The sequence below is a fragment of the Oncorhynchus mykiss genome, chromosome 23 (genome assembly GCF_013265735.2).
Source record: "Oncorhynchus mykiss isolate Arlee chromosome 23, USDA_OmykA_1.1, whole genome shotgun sequence".
Classification (NCBI taxonomy): domain Eukaryota; kingdom Metazoa; phylum Chordata; class Actinopteri; order Salmoniformes; family Salmonidae; genus Oncorhynchus; species Oncorhynchus mykiss.
The window spans coordinates 59,982,421-59,997,133 of NC_048587.1; positions in this window are offsets into that span (position 1 = coordinate 59,982,421).

Sequence of the window (14,713 nt, forward strand, 5' to 3'; positions counted from 1 at the left end):
GTGTTTTCCAAACCATTACGTATGTCGCATTGGTCTTATTGCACACAAAAACTGTAAATGTGGGAATATAATGTAGAGGATAATCAGCATGCTCTTGTCCTGACTTCTTTATCACCAGGCTACGATGATTCATGTGACATAAGAACTACATAATTGAAGAAAACCGTTACGTCACTGAGCTCCACTCTCTGACGTTTACTTATTAAGTAAGATAGACTGGTCTTGTCTGACTAACAGAGGGTAGTTCTTTAATAGAATGGTCTTGTCTGACTAACAGAGGGTAGTTATTTAATAGACTGGTCTTGTCTGACTAACAGAGGGTAGTTCTTTAATAGAATGGTCTTGTCTGACTAACAGAGGGTAGTTCTTTAATAGAATGGTCTTGTCTGACTAACAGAGGGTAGTTCTTTAATAGAATGGTCTTGTCTGACTAACAGAGGGTAGTTCTTTAATAGAATGGTCTTGTCTGACTAACAGAGGGTAGTTCTTTAATAGAATGGTCTTGTCTGACTAACAGAGGGTAGTTCTTTAATAGAATGGTCTTGTCTGACTAACAGAGGGTAGTTCTTTAATAGAATGGTCTTGTCTGACTAACAGAGGGTAGTTCTTTAATAGACTGGTCTTGTCTGACTAACAGAGGGTAGTTCTTTAATAGAATGGTCTTGTCTGACTAACAGAGGGTAGTTCTTTAATAGAATGGTCTTGTCTAACTAACAGAGGGTAGTTCTTTAATAGACTGGTCTTGTCTGACTAACATAGGGTAGTTCTTTAATAGAATGGTCTTGTCTGACTAACAGAGGGTAGTTCTTTAATAGACTGGTCTTGTCTGACTAACAGAGGGTAGTTCTTTAATAGAATGGTCTTGTCTGACTAACAGAGGGTAGTTCTTTAATAGACTGATCTTGTCTGACTAACAGAGGGTAGTTCTTTAATAGACTGGTCTTGTCTGACTAACAGAGGGTAGTTCTTTAATAGAATGGTCTTGTCTAACTAACAGAGGGTAGTTCTTTAATAGACTGGTCTTGTCTGACTAACAGAGGGTAGTTCTTTAATAGACTGGTCTTGTCTGACTAACAGAGGGTAGTTCTTTAATAGAATGGTCTTGTCTAACTAACAGAGGGTAGTTCTTTAATAGAATGGTCTTGTCTAACTAACAGAGGGTAGTTCTTTAATAGACTGGTCTTGTCTGACTAACAGAGGGTAGTTCTTTAATAGACTGGTCTTGTCTGACTAACAGAGGGTAGTTCTTTAATAGAATGGTCTTGTCTGACTAACAGAGGGTAGTTATTTAATAGAATGGTCTTGTCTGACTAACAGAGGGTAGTTATTTAATAGAATGGTCTTGTCTGACTAACAGAGGGTAGTTCTTTAATAGACTGGTCTTGTCTGACTAACAGAGGGTAGTTCTTTAATAGAATGGTCTTGTCTAACTAACAGAGGGTAGTTCTTTAATAGAATGGTCTTGTCTAACTAACAGAGGGTAGTTCTTTAATAGACTGGTCTTGTCTGACTAACAGAGGGTAGTTCTTTAATAGACTGGTCTTGTCTGACTAACAGAGGGTAGTTCTTTAATAGAATGGTCTTGTCTGACTAACAGAGGGTAGTTCTTTAATAGACTGGTCTTGTCTGACTAACAGAGGGTAGTTCTTTAATAGACTGGTCTTGTCTGACTAACAGAGGGTAGTTCTTTAATAGAATGGTCTTGTCTGACTAACAGAGGGTAGTTCTTTAATAGAATGGTCTTGTCTAACTAACAGAGGGTAGTTCTTTAATAGACTGGTCTTGTCTGACTAACATAGGGTAGTTCTTTAATAGAATGGTCTTGTCTGACTAACAGAGGGTAGTTCTTTAATAGACTGGTCTTGTCTGACTAACAGAGGGTAGTTCTTTAATAGAATGGTCTTGTCTGACTAACAGAGGGTAGTTCTTTAATAGACTGATCTTGTCTGACTAACAGAGGGTAGTTCTTTAATAGACTGGTCTTGTCTGACTAACAGAGGGTAGTTCTTTAATAGAATGGTCTTGTCTAACTAACAGAGGGTAGTTCTTTAATAGACTGGTCTTGTCTGACTAACAGAGGGTAGTTCTTTAATAGACTGGTCTTGTCTGACTAACAGAGGGTAGTTCTTTAATAGAATGGTCTTGTCTAACTAACAGAGGGTAGTTCTTTAATAGAATGGTCTTGTCTAACTAACAGAGGGTAGTTCTTTAATAGACTGGTCTTGTCTGACTAACAGAGGGTAGTTCTTTAATAGACTGGTCTTGTCTGACTAACAGAGGGTAGTTCTTTAATAGAATGGTCTTGTCTGACTAACAGAGGGTAGTTATTTAATAGAATGGTCTTGTCTGACTAACAGAGGGTAGTTATTTAATAGAATGGTCTTGTCTGACTAACAGAGGGTAGTTCTTTAATAGACTGGTCTTGTCTGACTAACAGAGGGTAGTTCTTTAATAGAATGGTCTTGTCTAACTAACAGAGGGTAGTTCTTTAATAGAATGGTCTTGTCTAACTAACAGAGGGTAGTTCTTTAATAGACTGGTCTTGTCTGACTAACAGAGGGTAGTTCTTTAATAGACTGGTCTTGTCTGACTAACAGAGGGTAGTTCTTTAATAGACTGGTCTTGTCTGACTAACAGAGGGTAGTTCTTTAATAGACTGGTCTTGTCTGACTAACAGAGGGTAGTTCTTTAATAGACTGGTCTTGTCTGACTAACAGAGGGTAGTTCTTTAATAGACTGGTCTTGTCTGACTAACAGAGGGTAGTTCTTTAATAGAATGGTCTTGTCTGACTAACAGAGGGTAGTTCTTTAATAGAATGGTCTTGTCTGACTAACAGAGGGTAGTTCTTTAATAGAATGGTCTTGTCTGACTAACAGAGGGTAGTTATTTAATAGACTGGCCTTGTCTAACTAACAGAGTGTAGTTTTTTAATAGAATGGTCTTTTCTAACTAACAGAGGGTAGTTCTTTAATAGAATGGTCTTGTCTGACTAACAGAGGGTAGTTCTTTAATATAATGGTCTTGTCTGACTAACAGAGGGTAGTTCTTTAATAGAATGGTCTTGTCTGACTAACAGAGGGTAGTTCTTTAATAGAATGGTCTTGTCTGACTAACAGAGGGTAGTTATTTAATAGACTGGTCTTGTCTGACTAACAGAGGGTAGTTCTTTAATAGACTGGTCTTGTCTGACTAACAGAGGGTAGTTCTTTAATAGACTGGTCTTGTCTAACTAACAGAGGGTAGTTCTTTAATAGAATGGTCTTGTCTGACTAACAGAGGGTAGTTCTTTAATAGAATGGTCTTGTCTAACTAACAGAGGGTAGTTCTTTAATAGACTGGTCTTGTCTGACTAACAGAGGGTAGTTCTTTAATAGACTGGTCTTGTCTGACTAACAGAGGGTAGTTATTTAATAGAATGGTCTTGTCTGACTAACAGAGGGTAGTTCTTTAATAGACTGGTCTTGTCTGACTAACAGAGGGTAGTTCTTTAATAGAATGGTCTTGTCTGACTAACAGAGGGTAGTTCTTTAATAGACTGGTCTTGTCTGACTAACAGAGGGTAGTTATTTAATAGACTGGTCTTGTCTGACTAACAGAGGGTAGTTATTTAATAGAATGGTCTTGTCTGACTAACAGAGGGTAGTTCTTTAATATGTTAGTCAGACAAGACCAGAAGGACCTACAGCAGTACCTAGAGCTTCTGAACAGATTCTGTCAGACCCGGGCCCTGACAGTGAATCTCAGTAAAAATTATACAAATTCCATCTAGACAATGTTGCCCTAGAGCACAGAAAAAATATTCATACCTCTGCCTAAACATCAGCGCCACAGGTAACTTCCACATAGCTCTGAACGAACTGAGAGACAAGGCAAGATGGGCATTCTATGCCATCAAATGGAACATAAAATTCAACCTACCAATTAGGATCTGGATAAAAATACTTGAATCAGTTATAGAACCCATTGTCCTTTATACCTACCAATAATTCACAAAATGGGACAAACACCAAATTGAGACTGCATGCAGAATTCTGTAAAAATATAATCGGTGCACAACGTAAAACACCAAATAGTGCATGCAGAGCAGAATTAGGCTGATACCCGCTAACTTTCTAAATCCAGAAATTAGACGTTAAATTCTACAACCACCTAAAAGTAAGCTATTCCCAAACCTTCCACAACAAAGCCATCACCTACAGAGAAATTAACCTGGAGAAGAGTCCCTCAAGCAAGCTGGTCCTGGAGCTCGGTTCACGAACACAAACAGACCCAACAGACCCCCAGGACAGCAACACAATTAGACCCAATCAAATCAAGAGAAAACAATAAGATAATTACTTAACACATTGGAAAGAATTTACCAAAAAACTGATCAAACTAGAATGCTATTTGGCCCTAAACAGAGAGTACACAGTGGCAGAATACCTGACCACTGTGACTGACCCAAAAATAAGGAAATCTTTGACTATGTACAGACTCAGTGAGCATAGCCTTGCTATTGAGAAATGCCATCGAATTCAGACCTGTCTCTCAAGAGAAGACAGGCTATGTGCACACTGCCCACAAAATGAGGTGGAAACTGAGCTGCACTTCCTAACCTCCTGCCAAATGTATGACCATATTAGAGACACATATTTCCCACAGATCCACAAAGAATTTGAAAACAGATCCAATTTTGATGACATTTGAAATGTCTGTATTATTTTTAAACTTTTGTGAGTGTAATGTTTACTGTACGTTTTTATTGTTTATTTAATTTGTCTTTATCTATTTCACTTGCTTAGGCAATGTAAACATGTGTTACCTATGCCAATAAAGCCCTTAAATTGAAATTGAATTGAGAGCGTGAGAGGGGGGGAGGGAATGGGGGAGAGAGAGCGAGTGAGAGAGAGAGATTGGGAGAGAGAGGGGGGAAAAGAGAGGGGGGGTAAGAACCGCAGGGGGAGGGTAGATTAGAGGAGGGAAAGGACCATTACAATTGTTGAGTTGAGGCATGCAATGCAGTTATGAGAAGTTCAAACCTGGTCAAGAACAGAAATACTTAGAGCCAGTAAAGCTATAGAAATGGGTATGTTCCTGCATGAATCAGAGAGACTAACATTGAGAGAGAAATGCAGAAGAGGAAAGAGAGAAGAAGAAAAAACAGATGGTAACGAAGGTGCTTTGATCTTCCAGAGCCTTGAAGTAATGGTGATGGGTCTCTTTTAACAAGGAATAAATAAAATGGCTAGGACACTTTGAATGGTCTCTATTTGATGTCATTCTTCTCATGCTTCTCATCAGGGTGGGAGACATGAAGATGGGCTGCTACAGATATCTTACACAGCCTTTGTCTCAGTCTGTGTGAAGAGCACTAATCAAAGACTTGGGATGAACGGGAGGGAATGAAAGAGTCTTTGATTAAGACAATCCTGACCCCTGACCCCTGAATCATGATGAAGAGACATACTGACGAAAACATGAGGTGGTGATTTACACATCAGACTGAAGGGTAGACTGTCTGTGTGTGTGTGTGTGTGTGTGTGTGTGTGTGTGTGTGTTTCTGTGTGTTTCTGTGTGTTTCTGTGTGTGTGTATGTGTGTCATAGCCGTGAGTGAGGCCATTGAACGAGATGTTGTCCACAGTTTAAGAGAAACTGGAAGAAGGGAGTTTTAACACCTGTTTACATTACTGTTCTTCTCTCACTGTCACTCCTTTTCTCCTCACCGTATCTCTCCAGTTCATCCTTCCTTCAATCGCTGTATCAGGTTACTTTTCATTTGTAAGCCTATAACAGCAACAAGCACAACACTGTGATTGGTCTGTCAGAACGCTAGACTACAGGATATACAGTGACTGATTGGTCTGTCACAGCACTAGGCTACAGGATATACAGTGACTGATTGGCCTGTCACAACGCTAAGCTACAGGATATACAGTGACTGATTGGTCTGTCACAGCGCTAGGCTACAGGATATACCGTGACTGATTGGTCTGTCACAACGCTAAGCTACAGGATATACAGTGACTGATTGGTCTGTCACAGCACTAGGCTACAGGATAGACAGTGACTGATTGGCCTGTCACAACGCTAAGCTACAGGATATACAGTGACTGATTGGTCTGTCACAGCGCTAGGCTACAGGATATACCGTGACTGATTGGTCTGTCACAACGCTAAGCTACAGGATATACAGTGACTGATTGGTCTGTCACAACGCTAAGCTACAGGATATACAGTGACTGATTGGTCTGTCACAGCACTAGGCTACAGGATATACAGTGACTGATTGGTCTGTCACAATGCTAAGCTACAGGATATACAGTGACTGATTGGTCTGTCACAACGCTAAGCAACAGGATTTACAGTGACTGATTGGTCTGTCACAGCGCTGGGCTACAGAATATACAGTGACTTATTGGTCTGTCACAACGCTAAGCTACAGGATATACAGTGACTGATTGGTCTGTCACAACGCTAAGCTACAGGATATACAGTGACTGATTGGTCTGTCACAGCGCTGGGCTACAGGATATACAGTGACTGATTGGTCTGTCACAACGCTGGGCTACAGGATATACAGTGACTGATTGGTCTGTCACAACGCTAAGCTACAGGATATACAGTGACTGATTGGTCTGTCACAACGCTAAGCTACAGGATTTACAGTGACTGATTGGTCTGTCACAGCACTGGGCTACAGGATATACAGTGACTGATTGGTCTGTCACAACGCTAAGCTACAGGATATACAGTGACTGATTGGTCTGTCACAACGCTAAGCTACAGGATTTACAGTGACTGATTGGTCTGTCACAGCACTGGGCTACAGGATATACAGTGACTGATTGGTCTGTCACAACGCTAAGCTACAGGATATACAGTGACTGATTGGTCTGTCACAGCGCTGGGCTACAGGATATACAGTGACTGATTGGTCTGTCACAGCGCTGGGCTACAGGATATACAGTGACTGATTGGTCTGTCACAGCGCTGGGCTACAGGATATACAGTGACTGATTGGTCTGTCACAACGCTAAGCTACAGGATATACAGTGACTGATTGGTCTGTCACAACGCTAAGCTACAGGATTTACAGTGACTGATTGGTCTGTCACAGCACTGGGCTACAGGATATACAGTGACTGATTGGTCTGTCACAACGCTAAGCTACAGGATATACAGTGACTGATTGGTCTGTCACAGCGCTGGGCTACAGGATATACAGTGACTGATTGGTCTGTCACAGCGCTGGGCTACAGGATATACAGTGACTGATTGGTATGTCACAGCGCTGGGCTACAGGATATACAGTGACTGATTGGTCTGTCACAACGCTAAGCTACAGGATATACAGTGACTGATTGGTCTGTCACAGCGCTGGGCTACAGGATATACAGTGACTTATTGGTCTGTCACAACGCTAAGCTACAGGATATACAGTGACTGATTGGTCTGTCACAGCGCTGGGCTACAGGATATACAGTGACTGATTGGTCTGTCACAGCGCTGGGCTACAGGATATACAGTGACTTATTGGTCTGTCACAACGCTAAGCTACAGGATATACAGTGACTGATTGGTCTGTCACAACGCTAAGCTACAGGATATACAGTGACTGATTGGTCTGTCACAGCGCTGGGCTACAGGATATACAGTGACTGATTGGTCTGTCACAGCGCTGGGCTACAGGATATACAGTGACTGATTGGTCTGTCACAGCGCTGGGCTACAGGATATACAGTGACTGATTGGTCTGTCACAGCGCTGGGCTACAGGATATACAGTGCATTCGGAAAAGTATTCAGACTCCTTTTCCTTTTTCCATATTTTGTTACACTACAGGCTTATTATAAAATTAATTAAATAGTTTTTTCCCCTTATCAATCTACATACAATACATTACTTACATAAGTATTCAGACTCTTTGCTATGAGACCCTTTGCTATTAGCTCAGGTCCATCCTGTTTCCATTGAACATCCTTGAGATGTTTCTACAACTTGATTGAAGTCCACCTGTGGTAAATTCAATTGATTGGGCACACACCTGTCTATATAAGGTCCCACAGTTGACAGTGCACGTCAGAGCAAAAACCAAGCCATGAGGTCGAAGGAATTGTCCGTAGAGCTACGAGTCAGGATTGTGTCGAGGCAAAGATCTGGGGAAGGGTACCAAAAAATGTCTGCAGCATTGAAGGTCCTCAAGAACACAGTGGCCTGCATCATTCTTAAATGGATGAAGTTTGGAACCACCAAGACTCTTCCAAGAGCTGGCCTCCCGGCCAAACTGAGCAATCGGAGGAGAAGGGCCTTGGTCAGGGTGGTGACCAAGAACCCAATGGTCACTTTGACAGAGCTACAGAGTTCCTCTGTGGCGATGGAAGAACCTTCCAGAAAGACAACCATCTCTGCAGCACTCCACCAAACAGGCCTTTATGATAGAGTGGCCATATGGAAGCCACTCCTCAGTAAAAGGCACATGACATCCCGCTTGAAGTTTGCCAAAAGGCATCTAAAACTCTCAGACCATGAGAAACAAGATTCTCAGGTCTGATGAAACCAAGATTTAAGTTTTTGGCCTGAATGCCAAGTGTCACATCTGGAGGAAACCTGGTACCATCCCTACGGTGAAGAATGGTGGTGGCAGCATCATGCTGTGGGGATGGTTTTCAGCGGCAGGGACTAGGAGACTATTCAGGATCGAGGGAAAGATGAACGAAGCAAAGTACAGAGATCCTTGATGAAAACCTGCTCCAGAGCGCTCAGAACTTCAGACTGGGGTGAAGGTTCACCTTCCAGCAGGAAAACAACCCTAAGCACACAGCCAAGACAATGCAGGAGTGGCTTCGGGTCTCTGAATGTCCTGAGTGGCCCAGCCAGAGCCTGGACTTGAACCCGATCTAACATTTCTAGAGAGACCTGAAAATAGCTGTGCAGCAACGCTCCCCATCCAACCTGACAGAGCTTGAGAGGATCTGCAGATAAGAATGGGAGAAACTCCCCAAATACAGGTGTGCCAAGCTTGTGGCATCATACCCAAGAAGACTCAAGACTGTAATCACTGCCAAAGGTGCTTCAACAAAGTACTGAGTAAAGGGTCTGAATACTTGTAAATATGATAATTTTGTTTTTTATAAATGTAAAAGAATTTGTAAAAACGTGTTTTTGCTTCATCATTATGGGGTATCGTGTGTAGATTGATGATATACATATGTTTAGTCAATTTTAGAATAAGGCTGTAATGTAACAAAATGTGGGAAAAGTCATGGGGTCAAGGGGTCTGAATACATTAAATGCACTGTAATTGTCTTTAATGTGCCAGTGCCTCTCATTTCAAATCTTCTCATCCGACCGACACCATGAACACTATCAAGCATAAATAGCTTTAGAAATACAGGGGATGAGGGAATGGAGTTTCCGTGTTCGTTTTCTCTGTGGGTTGTGAAGAGAGGGAGCATGCCACATCTTTACTCCAACAACAACACAGCTACTGTCAAGACTCCTCTAAGTCCTCTGGGAAAAGTTAGTTTATTCATAAAATAGCGTCGCCCTGCCAACCCTCCTAAAAGAGACACTGCCCTGTTGGTCAACACATAATCATGTGAATAAAAAAGAAAGCCCTTCACCCTTCTGTTCAGAATCAGAAGAGAAAATATACATGTTTTGTTATAATTTAGGTTAGAAAATGTAAAAGTACCTAAGTGCCATTTACCTCAACCATCACATCACAGTGGTACAGTAGCCTACAGGTGAGTGCAGTAACCCATTTACCTCAACCATCACATCACAGTGGTACAGTAGCCTACAGGTGAGTGCAGTACATCATGTTTAACTGGGAAGATCCTCTCCCTCAAGATCCACCGGTTACATAAACTCAGCAACAAAAAGAAACGTCCCTTTTTCAGGACCCTGTCCTTCAAAGATCATTCGTAAAAATCCAAATAACACAGATCTTCATTGTAAAGGGTTGAAACACTGTTTCCTATGCTATGTTCAATGAACCATAAACAATTAATGAACACGCACCTGTAGAACGGTCGTTAAGACACTAACTGGTGGGCAGATAAGTTCACAGTTATGAAAACGTAGGACACTAAAGAGGCCTTTCTACTGACTCTGAAAAACACCAAAAGAAAGATGCCCAGGGTCCCTGCTCATCTGAGTGAATGTGCCTTAAGCATGCTGCAAGGAGGCATGAGGACTGCAGATGTGGCCAGGGCAATAAATTGCAATAAATGTCCGTACTGTGAGACACCTAAGACAGCGCTACAGGGAGACAGGACGGACAGCTGATTGTCCTCACAGTGTAACAACACCTGCGCAGGATCGGAATGTTGGGTTCACCCTTACATTTATAAGGTCCTAGACTACAGATGCATTATAAGGTTTAATATTGTTCCACAGAACCTTTCTAGTCTCTGCTTCTTATAACAAACGGTCTGAGAGATGTCTGAGTTATGCCAGTCAAAAGCGCCTCAAAGATATAAGAGTTCCATAGACACAGACCCTGCAGGGGAGTGAAAGAGATAAGAGACTTTTCAGACATACCACTATAAATCAAGATGGACATTTACTGCTAAGCATTTAGATAACACTGAAACTCTTGTTTGTATAGCTGTGTAGGCATGGGCTTGGTCTTATGTGTAGAAGGTAATGCCATAGGCAGTGACATCACTAGGGGTTGACTGCAGGCATAATAAAACAACTTGGACCCTTTTCTATTTTGCAGGACTTATTCGGAAACATGCGTGCTATGTTCCCTTTGTCAACTTCAGTCTGCAACTGCATTAATAAATGAATGATTGATTTACTTAAAGATATTGTTTGAATGCTAATTTCACCAATAAGCAAATGATTGACAAGGAACAAGGAACAAACCCCAATAGGTACATCCGAACAACACACCTGCGGGACAGGTACAGGATGGTAACAACAACTGCCCGAGTTACACCAAGAACGCACAATCCCTCCATCAGTGCTTAGACTGTGCGCAATAGGCTGAGAGAGGCTGGACTGAGGGCTTGTAGGCCTGTTGTAAGGCAGGTCCTCACCAGACATCAACGGCAACAACGTCGCCTATGGGCACAAACCCATCGTCGCTGGACAAGACAGGACTGGCAAAAAGTGCTCTACACTGAGGAGTCGTGGTTTTGTCTCACCAGTTGTGATGGTCGGATTCGCGTTTATTGTCGACGGAATGAGCGTTACACCGAGGCCTGTACTCTGGAGCGGGATCGATTTGGAGGTGGAGGGTCCGTCATGGTCTGGGACGGTGTGTCACAGCATCATCGGACTGAGCTTGTTGTCAATGCAGGCAATCGAAACAGGCAAGACATCCTCCTCCCTCATCTGGTACCCTTCCTTCAGGCTCATCCTGACATGACCCTCCAGCATGACAATACCACCAGCCATACTGCTCATTCTGTGCATGATTTCCTGCAAGACAGGAATGTCAGTGTTCTGCTATGGCCAGCGAAGAGCCCGGATCTCAATCCTATTGAGCACTTCTGGGACCTGTTGGATCGGACGGTGAGGGCTAGGGCCATTCCCCCACAGAAATGTCCGGGAACTAGGTGCCTTGGTGGAAGAGTGGGGTAACATCTCACAGCAAGAACGGGCAAATCTGGTGCAGTCCATGAGGAGGAAATGCACTGCAGTACTTAATGCAGCTGGTGGCCACACCAGATACTGACTGTTACTTTTGATTTTGACCCCCCCCCCCTTTGTTCAGGGACACATTATTCAATTTCTGTTAGTCACATAGCTGTGGAACTTGTTCAGTTTATGTCTCAGTTGTTGAATATTGTTATGTTCTTATTAATATTTATTAATACTTACAAGTTAAGTTTGCTGAAAATAAATGCAGTTGACAGTGAGAGGACTTTTTGCTGAGTTTATGTGCATGTGAAACCAAGTTACGCTCCACAATCAAAACCACAAGGCGTGTGTGTGTGTGTGTGTGTGTGTGTGTGTGTGTGTGTGTGTGTGTGTGTGTGTGTGTGTGTCATATCCATCATATCCTCACATACAGGTATATTGGACTGAACAGCAGGCTAGACGACCAAACCTAGCATCCCAAATGGCACCCTATTCCCTTTATAGGACTTCTGACCAGGGCCCTGTCTGTACAGGAAATAGGGGGACATCTGGGATGCATCCTTCTGCCTCTATCCTGCCACTGGAACATGCATTATAGTGGTTCAGAGACATTAAACGAAAGGGAATTATAATGATGCATGTTATTTGCCCCAATATCTAGATGCGCTGGGGGGCAGTCCCTATAGTAATAGATGGTTGATGCTTGTGGTTCCCTTTGTGTACAGTATTCTGCATCTCTCACAGACAGTAAGAGTGCAACGGAGAGACCAGATCGTGCTGATATCAAACCAGTGGGACTCATTTCTGTGTCTTTGTGGCTAGACATGTCTGTCTCATCCATCCACATATAGACATGTCTGTCTCATCCATCCACATATAGACATGTCTGTCTCATCCATCCACATATAGACATGTCTGTCTCATCCACCTACATATAGACATGTCTGTCTCATCCATCCACATATAGACATGTCTGTATCATCCATCCACATATAGACATGTCTGTCTCATCCATCCACATATAGACATGTCTGTCTCATCCATCCACATATAGACATGTCTGTCTCATCCATCCACATATAGACATGTCTGTATCATCTATCCACATACATATAGACATGTCTGTATCATCCATCCACATATAGACATGTCTATATTCATCCAAAAAACATACAGATATGTCTGTATCATCCATCCACATATAGACATGTCTGTATCATCCATCCACATATAGACATGTCTGTATTCATCCACCTACATATAGACATGTCTGTATCATCCATCCACATACATATAGACATGTCTGTATAATCCATCCACATACATATAGACATGTCTGTATCATCCATCCACATACATATAGACATGTCTGTATCATCCATCCACATATAGACATGTCTGTATTCATCCAAAAAACATATAGATATGTCTGTATCATCCATCCACATATAGACGTGTCTGTATCATCCATCCACATATAGACATGTCTGTATTCATCCAAAAAACATATAGATATGTCTGTATCATCCATCCACATATAGACATGTCTGTATCATCTATCCACATATAGACATGTCTGTATCATCCATCCACATATAGACATGTCTGTATTCATCCAAAAAACATATAGATATGTCTGTATCATCCATCCACATATAGACATGTCTGTATCATCTTATCCACATACATATAGACATGTCTGTATCATCCATCCACATATAGACATGTCTGTATCATCCATCCACATATAGACATGTCTGTATCATCCATCCACATACATATAGACATGTCTGTATCATCCACCTACATATAGACATGTCTGTATCATCCATCCACATATAGACATGTCTGTATCATCCATCCACATATAGACATGTCTGTATCATCCATCCACATATAGACATGTCTGTATCATCCATCCACATATAGACATGTCTGTATCATCCATCCACATATAGACATGTCTGTATCATCCACCTACATATAGACATGTCTGTATCATCCGTCCACATATAGACATGTCTGTATCATCCGTCCACATATAGACATGTCTGTGTTCATCCACCTACATATAGACATGTCTGTATCATCCATCCACATATAGACATGTTTGTATTCATCCACCTACATATAGACATGTCTGTATCATCCATCCACATATAGACATGTCTGTATCATCCATCCACCTACATATAGACATGCCCGTATCATCCATCCACCTACATATAGACATGCCTGTATCATCCATCCACACATAGACATGTTTGTATCATCCATCCACATATAGACATGTCTGTATCATCCACCTACAAATAGACATGTCTGTATCATCCACCTACATATAGACATGTCTGTATCATCCACCTACATATAGACATGTCTGTATCATCCATCCACATATAGACATGTCTGTATCATCCACCTACATATAGACATGTCTGTATCATCCACCTACATATAGACATGTCTGTATCATCCATCCACATATAGACATGTCTGTATCATCTATCCACATATAGACATGTCTGTATCATCCATCCACATATAGACATGTCTGTATCATCCACCTACATATAGACATGTCTGTATCATCCATCCACATATAGACATGTCTGTATCATCCATCCACCTACATATAGACATGCCTGTATCATCCTTCCACCTACATATAGACATGCCTGTATCATCCATCCACATACATATAGACATGTCTGTATCATCCATCCACATATAGACATGTCTGTATCATCCACCTACATATAGACATGTCTGTATCATCCACCTACATATAGACATGCCTGTATCATCCATCCACCTACATATAGACATGCCTGTATCATCCATCCACATACATATAGACATGTCTGTATCTATCCATCCATCCACATATAGACATGTCTGTATCATCCATCCACATAGACATGTCTGTATCATCCATCCACATATAGACATGTCTGTATCATCCATCCACATACATATAGACATGTCTGTATCATCCATCCACCTACATATAGACATGTCTGTATCATCCATCCACCTACATATAGACATGTCTGTATCATCCATCCACCTACATATAGACATGCCTGTATCATCCATCCACATACATATAGACATGTCTGTATCATCCATCC